The sequence below is a fragment of the Aotus nancymaae genome, unplaced genomic scaffold (genome assembly GCF_030222135.1).
Source record: "Aotus nancymaae isolate 86718 unplaced genomic scaffold, 86718_ANA_hifiasm-v0.15.2.pri h1tg000006l, whole genome shotgun sequence".
Taxonomy (NCBI): domain Eukaryota; kingdom Metazoa; phylum Chordata; class Mammalia; order Primates; family Aotidae; genus Aotus; species Aotus nancymaae.
This window is the reverse complement of record NW_026988417.1, coordinates 27,332,623-27,348,209: the sequence shown is the minus strand read 5'-3', so window position 1 is coordinate 27,348,209 and position 15,587 is coordinate 27,332,623.

Sequence of the window (15,587 nt, the reverse complement as noted above, 5' to 3'; positions counted from 1 at the left end):
AGGTGAAAGTGTTACAGCTCCCTTACTGCTCTTGCAGAGCAGGGCTAGTCCACAGGCAGTGTGCCAAGAGAATAGGAGCTCAGGGGCACTGCAGCAGTCTTTCATACTCACTTTTAATTACATGCAAATTAAAGGGTAGGGTATTCAGAATTTTCTAGAAAAAGGGTGGTAAATTCTGAGTTGTTGCCATGGAGAGGGGCAGTAACTTCCATGTGTTGCTATGGCAATGGTAAACTGTCATGGTGCTAGTGGGCTTGTATTATGAAGAGATGTTTTTACCTCTTTCCTGCTTCAGCCAGTCTTCAATCTGGTCCTGAGTCTAGTTCCATGTCCTATCTCTCTTTAATTCCCTCAGGTGAGTTTTTCATTTTAGTTATTGTACTTTTCAGCTCCAGAATTTACTTTTAGTTTCTGTTTAGGTTTTCTATCTCTTTCTGTTGCATTTCCATTTTGTTCACAATTCTTTTTTTCTTTTCTTTTCTTTCCTTTTTTTTTTTTTTTTTTGTAAATTCTCTCCATGTCTTCCTTTAGTTCTGTGAGAAAATTTAAAATAGTTATTTAAAGTGTTTGTATAGTAGATCTGCTCTTAGTTCTTTTTCAGGGACAGTTTCTGTTTATCTTTTTCCTTTGAATAGGCTGTTTTTACCAGTTTGTTTGTATTCCTTGTGATTTCTTTGTTGAAAACCACATATTTGAACCTAATTATTTTCTGTCAGTTTGAGATGCTATAACAAAATATTGTAAACTGGGTAGCTTACAAATGACTGAAATTTAATATCTGTACTAGTCAAGGTTCTCTAGGGGAATAGAACTAATGGGATATATGCATATATAAAAGGGGGTTTATCAGGGAGGATTGGCTCACACAGTAACAAAGTGAAGTCCCATGATAGGCCATCTGTAAGCTAGAGAGAAGCCAGTAGCCTGGCTCAGTCCAAATCTGAAAGTCTCAAAACCAGGGAAGCCAACAGTGCATCCTCCAGTCTAAGGCCTAAGGCCCAAGAGTCCCTGGAAAGACACTGGTACCAGTCTTAGAGTCCAAAGGCAAAAAGCCTGGAGTCTGATATCCAAGGGCAGGAGAAGAGAAAGCAAATGTCTGGTTAGGAAGAGAGACACAGTGAGGAGACTCTGCTGCTTATATCCCCTTCTTCTGTATGCTTTGTTTTATATAGCTTGATTTGATGGTACTCACCCACATTGAGGGTGGGTCTTCCTCTCCCAGTCTACTGACTCAAATGTCAATCTCCTCTGGCAGCACCCTCACAAACATACCCAAAATCAGTATTTCATCAGCCATGTAAGCATCCTTCACTCCAATCAAGTTGACACATAATATTAACCATCACAATCTTTCATAGTTGTAGATGCTAGGAAGCCTAAGATCAAGATGTCAGAAGATCTGATGAAGGTTTTCGAATCTGGTTTCTAGTTCATAGATGCCACTTTTTCACTGTATTTTCTCACATCATTGAAGAGATAAATGAGCTGTGTGGGGCCTCTTTTAAGGACACTAATCTCATTCATGAGGGCTCCCCTCTTATAACTCAGTCACCTCCCAAATACCCCACCTCCTAATACCAAAACTTTCAGGTATATAATTTCAACATACAAATTTTGTGGGGGACATAAACTTTCAGCCCATTGCATGTGGTGACTCTGGAAATCAGATTTTTCTTTTTTTTTCCCCTCCGGTTTGTTGTATTTTTGTTTTTGTTTTTCTTTTTTGATTGTTGTAAGCTGTCTCTACACTGAGGATCAGTCTGAGGTGTAAGCATAAAGTGTTCTTGTGTCTTTTCTGAGCCTCTTCCTTCCCCTGGGCATGCTAGGTGACTTTATAATATCTCTCATATATAAGTGATATGTTTTTATTTTTGTTTTTATTTTTATTTTTTTTGAGATAGAGTCTTGCTCTGTCTTCCAGGCTGGAGTGCAATGGCACAATCTTGGCTCACTGCAACCTCCACCATGCCAGCATGACCAGCTAATTTTTGTATTTTTAGTAGAGATGGAGTTTCACCATGTTGGCCAGGCTGGTCTTGAACTCCTGATCCAAGGTGATCTGCCTGACTTGGGCCCCCAACGTGCTAGGATTAGAGGTGTGAACCACCACGCCTGGCCCTATGTGATACATTTTAAATGTCATAAACTTCAATGCCTGGCCCTCGAAAGAGGAAAAAGAGAAAAATGAAAACAGGACAATAAAGAAGCATCAGCCCTTTAAATTCCCTGGAAGTCACTTCAGCTAGAGAGGAGATGCTTGTAATAATGGAAGAGGTGCAACAACAATGGCTTTTGCCTCTTTGCACCTCTCTGATCAGAAGCAGCAATCAGTAATAACCCCTGGTATTACGAAGGCAGAGTCTTTTTGGTCCACCCATGTTCCCAGGAGTTATGTGCAAGCTGCTCCAGGAATACATTTATAGTTGCCTGCCTCAAGGCTCAGTTGGGGAAGATATGTAGCTGTGACTCTGCTCAGGGTTGATTGAAATGGCCAAACTTAATCACCATTTGTGATTCAAGTCTTCTCTTGCAAGCGTTCAGCACACTCTAAGATTGCAAAATAGTTACATTGGTTAGATACCATCAGTGAAATTATTCTCTAGTGGGGAAATCGTTTACTGGTGCTTCCTTCTCCACTATCTTAACAGATATTTTACCTTTTTAAACACTATTAAGCCAGACTCTTTGCTCATAACATGTAATCCCACAACTTTGAGAGGTCAAGGGAGGAGGATCCCTTGAGCCCATAATGAGACACTTTCTCTACCAAAAAAAAAAAAAAAAAAAAAAAAAAAATTAATATCAGCTGAGCATGGTGGTTGCACCTATATTCCAAGTTACTGCAGAGGCTAAGGTAGGAGGATTGCTTGAATCCTGAACCTGCAGTGAGCCATGATCCCACCACTGCACTCCAGCCTGAGTGACAACCCCTGCTCCCCCAAAATACTATTGGATTTGATTTTATGGCTAAACAGAAGATTCTAGGGCTGGGCATGGTGGCTCATGCCTGTAATCCCAGCACTTTGGGAGGCCAAAGTGGGTGGATCACTAAGGTTAGGAGTGCAAGACCAGCCTGGCCAACATGGTGAAACTCCATCTCTACTAAAAATACAAAAAAATTATCCTGGCATGGTGGCACACACCTGTAGTCCCATCTACTTGGGAGGCTAAGGTAAGAGAATCACTAGAACCCAGGAGGCAGAGGTTTCAGTGAGCCGAGATCGTGCCATTGCTCTCCAGCCTGGGCAACAAAAGTGAAACTCCATCTCAAAAAAAAAAAAAAAAAGAAGAAGAAAGTACCATTTCTTTCATACTTAACAAATACTACCCAGTTATCTTCTTATATTCCATAGTGTGGCTAAAAACACTGATGAAGAGCTGATTCCTTTTTTTTTTTTTTTTTTTTTTTTTTTTTTTGCAAGTGGTATTCTGTGTGCCTGGGAAATTTTTATTTAAAAATTATTTTACCCTTCTTTTGTATATTTTTAGACATCACATATCTAGATCTAATTCCTTATTGATCTCTTTAGCACACCATGTGCCCTTTCAATGTTAGATCTTTAACTTTATTTATAGTAACTTTATCTTCAATTTTTCTTCAAATATTTTCTCCATTACATTTAGGGTAAATTTTTGTCGGTGCTTGCTGGGAATACTCTGAACCCCTCTGTGGTGACTGAGCAACCCCAAGCTTCTGGAAGAATTGGCAAAACCCAAGCTATCTGAAATGACAAGAAGAAATTGTTGTTGATTTCTAACCTGTAAATTCTCTTAGAATTTGGTTTTCCCGAAATGAGTTATTTGCTTAGTGATGCTTGTTACTTACTGTGTCGATTATATTTGAGAAAATGAAGGATAATGTGAAATGCTGAGATGTGACTTACAACTTTGGCTCTGCTGAGCTGCAGCTTGTAACTTTGGCTCTGCTGAGGTGAAACTTGTAACTTTGGCTCTGCTGAGCTGCAATTTGTAACTGTGGCTCTGCTGAACTGTTCTGGCAAAAACAGGAACTCTGTGAAAGGGACTAACCACAGAGCTGACTGCAGGAGAGAGATGACAGCGCGTTAATAGGCTTCTTGTTACAGAGAGCCTATAAAACGATGTGTAATGGAGAGGTTTATTACCCAGATTCTTTTCCCAGGAAAGGCATATTGATGAGGGCCCTGGAAAAGGAATGTGACCTTTATGGAGAGCCTATAAATGGACATATGAGGAGTGTCTGTCTCTGTGGTTGAGATAAGGATGTAAAAGTCTTTTTTCTTCCACTGCTCCTCCAGGCCTCCATGGAGGCCCCCTCTTCTTGCAGTTTTTGTGGTCAAGCTGGTTGTCCTGGGTCAGATCCTGTTCCCCCTGTAGTTGTGAGCCCCATACGGTCTTGCTGATAATCGTAAGTTTATGTTTAACCTATATTCTTGCTAAGGTGTATGATTTCTATGCTGACACACAGAAAGTTATCTTTACATTGTTCTGCTTTTATAATAACACATTGTGATTTTTGTGCACCACTTTTGGAAAGTGTATTCTTTTTGTATAATTATCACTAAAACTTTGCATAACCTTGCTCCACCTCCCCTATTGAAAGAGCACAATAAAAAACAGATTTTCAGGGAGAATGTCAGACATCCACAGAGCGGCTTTATGTGGTATCTCCCCTGGGCTCAGCTTAAAAAAAAAAAAAAAAAACTTTTTCCTTATCTCTCTTTTTCACCAACCACTCGATCACTTTGAGAGATCTTAAACCCACGTTGATATATTGGGAGCTGGTCTCACCAATAAATGCTGCTTAACATTATTGCATTTACATCGGATTATTTGATTTCAAAATTTTGATAGTTTTCTGATGTCTCACTGAAGTCTAGTATTTAATAAAATGTATGTGTTCCAGAACTTTAAAAACATGAGTGTTTTCTAATTATTAAATAGTGAGTTCTACAATTGATTAAACAATCTGATATGACAACTGTGCAATTCAAAATATTTATGTTCATACTTCTTTAAAAGTCTCATATCAATTGCTAAAGTATTTTATAATTCCAATAATATTTATTAATTTGTCAATATTTTCTTCTGACATATATATGTATATGTGCCTGTATATATTTATCTATGTAAATATTTTTAATATTTAATTTAATAATGTATACACTCTATCTGGTAAACTGCATTTAGAAATACAGTATTTTGTTACAATATTGTATTTTGATCTTGTCTATTATCTGATGTAAATTATTTAAACAACTCATTAATTTAGTACTTGCTATGTTCCAACTATTATGATAAGACTCTTTAGTATGAGGATAAAAACCATGGTCTTTGCCCTCTAGGACTCTAATGCTTAATGAAAATAAGCAAAAAATTAATCTGAACTTTGGACTGCATATTTATATTTCAAAGATTGCACAAAAAAAAGTGAAGCCATAGATATATGTCATTTGCCACTTAGCAACTTTATTTAATGGGAGTCAAGAGTGTATATATATATATCTCCATGTGATTACCAATTCTTTTATGTAGAGTAGAATAAGAATATTATATTTCAGAAAGTGTTCTATTTCTCTACTGAATTCTACATCAATACTTAAAAATATACATTGAAATGGAAACCTATGCCAGATAGCATTATATATTTAGTTTTCAAATGTTCGAAATACTCTGCATATACAAAATGTAAAAAGATTAACTTCGTTAGGTTTAATATTTTAATTTTGGAATTATTATTCCCTTTTTGATTTTTTATGAAGTATCCAAATTTAGGACATGTTGTGGAAATATAAACATATGATCTTGTACATAAATACGCATAATAATAGAAATATGTCGCAACTCAGTGGACATAACCAAGGTCATTACAGAATGATTTATTTATGTGGGAGTTATTTGGCAGTTAATCTGAAACATCAGATCAGTGAACAGAGCTATCAGCAAAGATAAAATTCACTGCTCAAAAGTCTCGTGACAAATAGTATGACATCTTTCACGTGTTTTATCTTTTTCTTGGGACTTATAAGCCTTATAGAAAGTTATTATAAAAGGGAGAGTGTATGTGTTACTTACCCAGGATAAGACAGAAGTTATATATACTTTGTGTTAACAAATTGCATTATAAGAGTAAGTGACTTCCAACAATGAATAGTTATTAAAACAAGATTCCAGCCTGAATGCACATATTCATGAGGAAATGCCTTTTTTATGGAGTATTTATTGAAATGTTTTATTTATAAAATACTGTGGCTGCCAGCTACATGCTAAGGCAGCAATGGAAAGACTAAATTGCCCAATACTTCTTATTTGTTACTGAAAAAAGAGAGAAATTTTTTATATAAACTCATTACGATCTTTGAAAATTGAAATCATTATAATCCTGATTTTTAAAAATATTTTTAAAGGAATACAATTTTACAGAATTGTGTTGTCTAACACATAAGAAATAGGCCCTTGAAGAACAGGAGATGATTTTTCAGTACAATGATAAGCTGCTTTATGCTTTCCTGTGTTAAATTTTTTATGCCACATGAATATTTCTGCATATTAATACATAAATTTAATCTGATATCTAATAATCCTCATATGGCACAACCAAACAATTATCAATAAAACATGACTTTTTAAATACATGGTAAACATAAACAGATATAGATAAGTTGTGCTCAATTAGGCAATACACATTATTATGTATTTTTTGACAGTTATAACTGTGCCCGTAGAGTATTATTGTTGTAATGTATATTTTATTAACTTTTCTTGACCTATTTATTCTTTGATGTATATGATACTAATTTCCTGTTTTTGTTTCTTTGTTCATGCTGCTACTTATTACAGAACTTACCCCTTTTACTTTCTTCCATGACGAGCTACTCTATTTACCTCTAAATTCAGTGTGAGGGTTTTTTTTTTCCTCCATAATGTGTGAGGGGTTCTCCCCCACCCCCAGAATTCTTCTTTTCTATAATAAGCTAAAAGTAATTGTGTGTGTGCATGTGTGTGTGCATGTGTGTGTGTGTGTGTGTGTGTGTGTGTATTTTTCAGAATTCTTATAACATTTAAGCAAGTTCTGGGCCCCAGTATTGACCCTTTTGATTTACTAACCAGATTAAAAGCTCCTTGAGAGCACATGTAGGTCTGATTCACCATTAAATTCACCATAATTCCAGTACCAAAAGCTCAAACTGGATGATTTTCAGTTCCCAAAAGGATCAATGCTTTCAGTCACTAAGTAATACATGAGTTGTCGCACTACACAGATGCTCCTTGACTTACTATGGGGTTGTCCCTCAATAAACTCATTCTCTGTTGAAAATAACAAGTCAAAAACAGACTTTTGACTTGTTATTTTCAACTGAGAATGGGTTTATTCAGATATAACCCCATGGTACATTGAGAAGTGTACTGAATGTGTGTCACTTTCTTTCCATTTGTCAAGTAGAAACGTTCTAAATTGAACCAATATAAGTTGGGAAGTAACATAGGATGTCACATAGATTATTGTTCAGAAATGTCTGTTTTCCATGAACAGTAGGCTAGCAGTGAAAATTATTCAGATATAGGTGCTAGAAAATCCTCAAATTACGATTAACAGTCAAGTTCTAGCAAACGCAATTCCTCTCAGCAGTTAGAGAATATTATTTTCTTCTTCAGTAAACGAGAAAGCGTCCTCTTTACAAAACAAAAAGAAGTAAAACTGTCAAAGCCTGATTTCACACAGGGTAATCATTTTAGCCAAGAACACTGAATATGTGATCTAATAACAGTTTGTTATAACAAAGCTACTTTTGAGAGCTTGAGATCCAATACATGAACACACAGATTCATGATTACAACTTCAAGATCAGGACTTAGGTTAACTGTAGTATCTTTGGGACTCTAGATGTATAGGGTCCCCTAAAAATGCTGCATTAAACTATTATAAACTTTTTTGCCTGATTAGCAGAAAGTAGTATTTTAAGGGATGAATAGATTTTAACATTAGACAGAAGAGGTAAGTCACATATCAATGTGTGCTGAAACCTTCCTTTTGCAAAGCTCAATACTCTTATTTTTGTGATAAAATTAAGAATGAAATTCCTCTGTTTTCATTTCAAAAGGTCTCCTAATTCATAACTGTTATGTTTAAATTTATGTTCAGTAGTATATATTATTTCTTTGGAGAAAGAATAACCTTTATTTGAAAATGGTATCTAGAGAGAGAGTTTCCAACACAGTACTATTTATTTTCAAGAACCTATTCAAACCAAGCATTGATGTTTGATGAAAGCAAATTTGACAGCCAGGATAGTAGGTTGACACATACCTTTCTAAATTTTATCCACAAAAGAAGTCTTTCTTTCCACCAGATTCAGAGGAAAATGGTATCATATGTCTTTAAAAAAAGTCACATGTGCAAAATAATTATCAAATTTTAAAGAACTAGAGACTGCTGACTAAGTGTGGTGGCTCATGCCTGTAATCCCAGCACTTTGGGAGGCCAAAGCAGGCAGATTACAAGGTCAGGAGTTTGAGACCAGCCTAGCCAATATGGTGAAACCCAGTCTCTACTGAAAATACAAAAATTAGCCAGAGTGGTGGCCTGTGCCTGTAGTCCCAGCTGCTTGGGAGGCTGAGGCAGGAGAACTGCTTGAACTCGGGAGGCAAAGGTTGCAGTGAGCCAAGGTCGTGCCACTACACTGTAGCCTGGGTGACAGAGTGAGATTCCATGTCAGAAAAAAAGAAAAGAAAAAAAGATAAGAAAAGAACTAGAGACTGATATGTAATCTTCACTTAATTCACAGTTAACTAAAAGATAGTCATAGTCAATCAAAAACATGCCTAAAGATAACCATTCCATGAATCCATGATTTTACAAGAATTTTCTTCTCCTTACTCTTCCTTGTTTTTTGGAAGATCCAAAAATAAAATAGAAGTTTACTTATTAAAAGTGTTGATGGCTCAGAAGAAAACATTTTTTTTTAAAATGAAGCAGAGCTATTCAAAATCAAGTTTGATTGACAAAATCTTGTTATTGGTAAGTTTAGGAAACATAACTCATCAAATTTTTGCAACACTGTAAAAGTAGTTTCCAACTGATGTTGAGCATATCAGAAAACAATAGTTTATACCTTTGAACACTTTTAAAAAGATACTTGATAAATTGACCCTCAAAAATAATTATTTTTTACCCATTTCTAAATCTTACATTTAAATTTAAGACACTTTACCGGATCAGCTCTGACAATAGCTTTCAGGCTCGTACAGATGCTATACCAACTACTAAGTATTTCATGTACTCTAAGTAACTTGGTGTAAGGAAATTTCCTGTAGATACGGCATACAAAAATAAATACAATGAAATTAAAGTACTGAAATTTCTTGTGTCATCTAAATTGGCTGCAAAATAATTTTTTTTAATCCTGTGTGCTTTTGTGTCATATTTTAAAGAGATGGAATTACTGGCAAGATCGAAAATAGCTAATCCAACAGTTCTCAACTTTTGCTTTAAGATCACCTAAAATAATTTTGAAAAAAGAGAAGTTATCCTATTGTGATTTTTAAAAATCACATCTAATGTATAATTTAAAGAAGACTAGATAGATTTGGTATGACTTACCCATAATTATTTTATTTTCTCAATGAAACAATGTGTCACTGCCTTCAGTAGATTTAACATGTCTTTCTGGTTTTTTGTTTTTTTTTTCCCTGAAGAGCAATGCTCTTTCCCTCCCTCCCTCCCTTCCTCCCTCCCTCCCTCCCTTCCTTCCTTCCCTCCTTAGAATGGCCAAATAAAAATGTACATTTGTGTAATGAAAACTGCCATTATTCATGCCACTCATTTTGCAGTTCAGATCATCTCAACACAGATTAAAACACCATTTCTAACATCAAGCTTCAGAATTATCAGAAATGTGCTTGAGTCATGAAACTCAGCTGTATGTTCGTGTTGCCTTATTAAAGGATGCTTTATTCACATCTCACATTCTCAGACATGTCTGTTAAAAGAAATACGTCATGTAGAGGTGAAGCATCTAGAAGTTAATGTTCCTAAACTACTGATTCTAGAAGAGAAACAATTTTATCTCCCTGCCAGGGGATGTGTGGGAATATGGGAGGCAATTCTGGGTGTTGGAGCTTTGACGGGGTACTACTGGAATCTGGTGAGTAGAGAGAACAGGGTATTGCTACATTTCCTATGCTCAAGACAACTGCCTACAACAAAGAATAATCCAGCCCAAAATGTCAACAGGGCTGAGATAAAAAAGCCCTGTCCTAACATAATCATTCTCCCCAAGCTTTCATATGTGCTTAAGGGTCCACAACTTCATTTTGAAGACTTGGCTATGGTAATTCCACTGTATCTTCCTAAATATAATAGTTCATTGTCTTCTATTTGGGGAAAGGACAAATACTTGCATAAGCAAACATCATTTCTTCAGATGGAAAAGGAAGAAACATTACAGGATGGGCAAGGTTTGTCACCCACACGTACACAATATCTGAACATACACCAAATGCCTTACATCCTCAGAGTAACTATATTTGCCTGAACAGAAAATATGAAACAAAAACATTAGTCCTTTGCTAAGAATGCGATTGCAATGTCATACCTGGGTCTACCCCTTCTCTCACCCTTACTTCTTATCATGCTTTCACCTTTATAATCCGTCTTTTCTCTTTTTCTTATCACAATGCATATTTTATCTGAATTTCATTGCCTTGGAGGTGTTGGAGGTGTGTCTAAATTTCTACCTCTCATTTTGGTATTCAATATCATGTAACAGATTAAATAATGAATCGAGATTTTGCATTAAACTTACTTTAAAGGAGCCATCTAGAGGCACAATGCTTTGATCAAAAAAGAGATTTTAATGAAGAGAATTTCAGGTAATACAGCAAAGCAGTGGAGAAAATAAATTGGCACAAGCAGGCATTTCCACATCCTGTCAGTAAGAATCTGTCTATGACATGAAAAGCATATCAGATAATTTTAGTGAAAAAAATTAATTACATCTTTTTGATAAGTTAAACCAGACTACAGCATCTGTTAAGTCCCAAATCTGTTCAAAATCATTTACTTGTGTGGTATATTGGAGAATAAGAGAGAAGGATAAATTATTAATGTCATGTCAACTGTTTTAAAAAAAATATTCAATTACAACTTCAGCTTTTTAGAGCCATCACAAAAAAAAAATTCTTTACATTAACTTTCTAACAAGGGGTTTAAAGGAAAGTGATGCTCAAAACAAGAAAGAAAAAGATAGATTTTGGCATGTAATAATTATTTCAAGAGTCCATTCCCATTGCTAATCTTTTGTATTATACAAAATACTTCCATTGCCAAATGCTGATTTTCATTGCATGTAATTTTTACAGTGGTTGATATATTTTAAAAGTCTACATAGAAGACATAACTCATATTAGAATTAATAGAGGTTGTTCATTGAGTTCAAGGAGAGAATATACACTAATCTATTTGTTATGAGACACACCTTATCTGCTATTCATTAGAGCATCTTGGAAGTGCTGTATAATACATCAAAAGGAAAAGTGCCCATAATGCAAGGCCATTTATTTTTATATAGCAACTAACACACGGTGTATCTTAAAATGCTTTGTCAAGATATTAGTCACAAGCAGAAAAAAAATGGATTTTTTATAGTGATATAAGATGCCACTACTGGGCAATTCTGCATCTAATGTAGTTACAGTAAAAGCAAAAACTGAGGAAACCCTTTTCAAGATTTTGTCATCTCTAAAGAGAATTTCACCTTGTTAAATTCAACATTATCTTACATTTTCTCTAAGTTCTGATCTATTCTTCAGTTATTACAGAGTCCTATGAAGATTAAAATAGAGAAATAACTGTTTTTACTTCTTTGAATATCCTTTAAAAAAACATTTTAAATGATAGCATTCAAAGAATTGTCTGAGCTTGGATTGTGCTGTGGATGACTCTAATTTTCTTAGGAGTTGACTTCAATCTCATATGTGGATGATTTAAATGACTGATGTGGAAACAACGTGGTAAACATATGAAGTAGAATAGCTCCCTAATTCTACTCGAATTAATGCAGTTCTATTTCAATTTCCATAAGATAACAAAAAGTAAATCAGGTTTTAAATTATTATTTGTTCTGATAATACACCTTATTAACATTCTCATTTACGAGAATGCAAAACTATTCAAATGTCTAATATACATCTATAGCATCCACAAAATCAAATAGAATATGTAATTATCAAGTCTCTCCTCTGATTTGCACTCTTTCTATATTTGATTGCAACTTGAATAAAACAAATTCCCTACCATTGGCTGTGAGAATTTGCAGAGTGGTCCCTAGCTAACCATCTTACTTTCTTGCTTATAGATCCTTAGGGTTCTCATACTCTCAGGTCACAGGTCATTTTGCCCTTCCCACAGAACTCTTTGCCTTGCCCTTGGTGACCCTTTGCTTAGGACAGCAGTCCCATGCTTATGGTCACCTACGCTTAACCCTCAATAAAGTACCTTCCCGTCTCATTACTCTGTATCCTGTTGACCCTCTTAAATTTTCCTCATGGCTCCTATAATTACTTAATATTCTATTTATCTATTTATTTCTTTATTCTCTGTTCTCTTAATGGAATGTAAAGTTAAGAGAGTAGAGATTTGGGTTTCTTTCTCACAACTATCTTCCTGTCACCTCCAAGAGATACCCTAGGAACTTCAAAATATATATTGAATAATGATCAATCAATCTAGTAATCAGTTTGGTATTGGCGTATAGATTCATATGCAAAATTGCATATGATAGTTTCTTGCTTTTTTGTTGTTGTTGTTGTGCTGTGTGTGCACACAAATAAATGTCTAGTGTCTTTGCATGTGTGATGGATTGTAAATGGATTGGGGCAGTTGAAAACCAACCCAGCATAATATGCATCTGAGAAGTTTGCAAATAATAATATATCAATCAAAAGGAGCAATAAAATAACTTTAAAAGCAGATTCTTAGAATGCCATTGGCTCCTGCTCATAAAATCAGCTAGCAAACTCCACCTTTAATATTTTTCTTCTTTTGTTTGTTAAACAAACAAAAAACCCCACAGACATAATCAAACTCAAAACCTAATCTCTGGCGCATAGATCCCCCTAGCTATTTCACCAACTTGTTTTTTTCTCTAAGAAAAAGTTCTGGAGATAATTATTTTTGGTTGTTATCATATATATATATATACACACACACACACACTTTATGTTATTACGTTGTTATCAGATATATATATAAACTTTACGTTCTGGAGTCAAAACATAAAGTTTATATATATATCTGATAATGTAATCTTTATATATATCTGATAACAACATAACTTTATGTTCTGTACTCCAGAACATAAAGTATAATATATCCAGAACATAAAGTATATATATATATACTTTACATATATATATTTATATATATACACTTTATGTTATGAGTGTATATATATATAGTTTATATATGCTTTATATATATATACTTTATGTTCTGAGTATATATGTGTATATATATATGCTTTAGGTTCTGGATATATATATTATACTTTATGTTCTGGAGTACATGTGCAGATCCTGCAGGACTGTTGCTTAGGTACACACATACCATGGTGGTTTGCTGCATCCATTCTTCCATCACCTACATCAGGCATTTCTCCCAATGTTATCCCTCCCCAACCTCCCCAACCCCTGCTATCCCTCCCCTAGCCCCCACGCCCCCATCACACCCCAATGTGTGATGTTCACCTCTCTGTGTCCATGTGTTCTCATTGTTCAACACCCAACTATGAGTGAGAACATGTGGTGTTTTGTTTCCTGTTCTTGTGTCAGTTTACTGAGAATAATGGTTTTCAGATTCATCCATATCCCTGCAAAAGACATGAACTCATCCTTTTTTATGACTGTATATATATATTTTGTATATATATATACACTTTATGTTCTCTACTCCAAAACATAAAGTATAATATATATATCCAGAACATAAAGTATCCTTTGGATCTATTATAATAGATAGATTATATAGATAGATAGATTATATATAGATTATCTATAATAGATCCTTTGGATCTATTATAAAGACACATACACATGTATGTTCAATTTATAATCCTTTGGGTATATACCCAGTAATGGGATTGATGGGTTAAATGGCATTTCTATTTCTAGATCCTTGAGGAATCACCACACTGTCTTCCACAATGGTTGAACTTATTTACACTCCCACCAAGAATGTAAAAGTGTTCCTATTTCTCCACATCCTCTCCAGCATCTTACAAATGGCTAATATCCAAAATCTACAAAGAACTAAAGCAGATTTACAGGAAAAAACAAACAAGCCCATCCAAAAGTGGGTGAAGGATATGAACAGACACTTCTTAAAAGAAGACATTTATGCAGCCAACAAACATACAGAAAAAGCTCATCATCATTGGTCATTAGAGAAACACAAATCAAAACGACACTGAGATGCCATCTCACACCAGTTAGAATGGCGATCATTAAAAAATCTGAAAATAATTTTTCTAATAGTTTCTCATCCTCAGCATCATTTATTTTCTTACACTAATTAAATGAGTCTTCAGCTTTCTAAAGCAATACCTTTGAAATTCTTTTGCCAAGATCACCCAGGATATCTTTCCTATTTGTCCAATGTGTACTTTTTAGTCCTAATCTTAAAATGCTACTCCCAGACAAAATGGTGCTCTTTTATCCCCTTATTATTTGTTTCTATGTCTTATTTATCAACGTATTTCTGTCTACTTTACAATGTTCTACCTAATGGTTTACTATTACTGTAATTCTCTTTACATGTCTCTGTTTGCTAGGAATGCTACTTTGGATTCATTTTTCACATAAGCCTAAACATTTTTTTTTCACTGAAAATTCGTCTGTTTCCACAACTTCAACTATATCTTCATATGATGATACTTTTCTCTATTACATCCTCGGGATATACCTCTTTCCTGAAAGCACAATAATCTACCCAATATTTTGATGGATACTTCAGCCTGAATAGCCCAGGAACCATGATTGAAAATGTAATGCATTTTCTATTTATACCAAATCTGGTGTTCTCATGATTTGTTCCACTATCTTCCCAGAAGCACGGGCTTACAAGTCTAGACATTTTGTGTTGGCATAGCCATAGCAAAAATGGTCCATCAATATTTATGAATAATGAAACAGTCCTCACTCCTGTACCTATTGTTTGCACATTCTCTTCTCCTCCCTACACAAATGGGGGAGCTGTAATTAATAGTCATCAAACTTGGATCTCTTGAGTGAGTTAATTGCATTCAAATCCTAGATCTTCTATTTATTAATTATGGGGCCTGGGACACATGACCTAAATGGCTATGCCTATTTCTGCCCATCAAGGAAATAGTAAAAATAATAATAGTCCTCACGGAATTGGACAAAATGGGATAATACAGGTAAAGTGTGTACAGCAGTGCTTGGCACACAGTTACTCTGTTAAATGCTATATATTTATTATTTTTGAAATTAGAACTCTCCCTATCTGACCTATGCTAGTGTTTAGGCCAATTAAAACTCTTATCTGAAATGATATTTAGCTTTTATATCAGTCCACCCTGAACTCACCG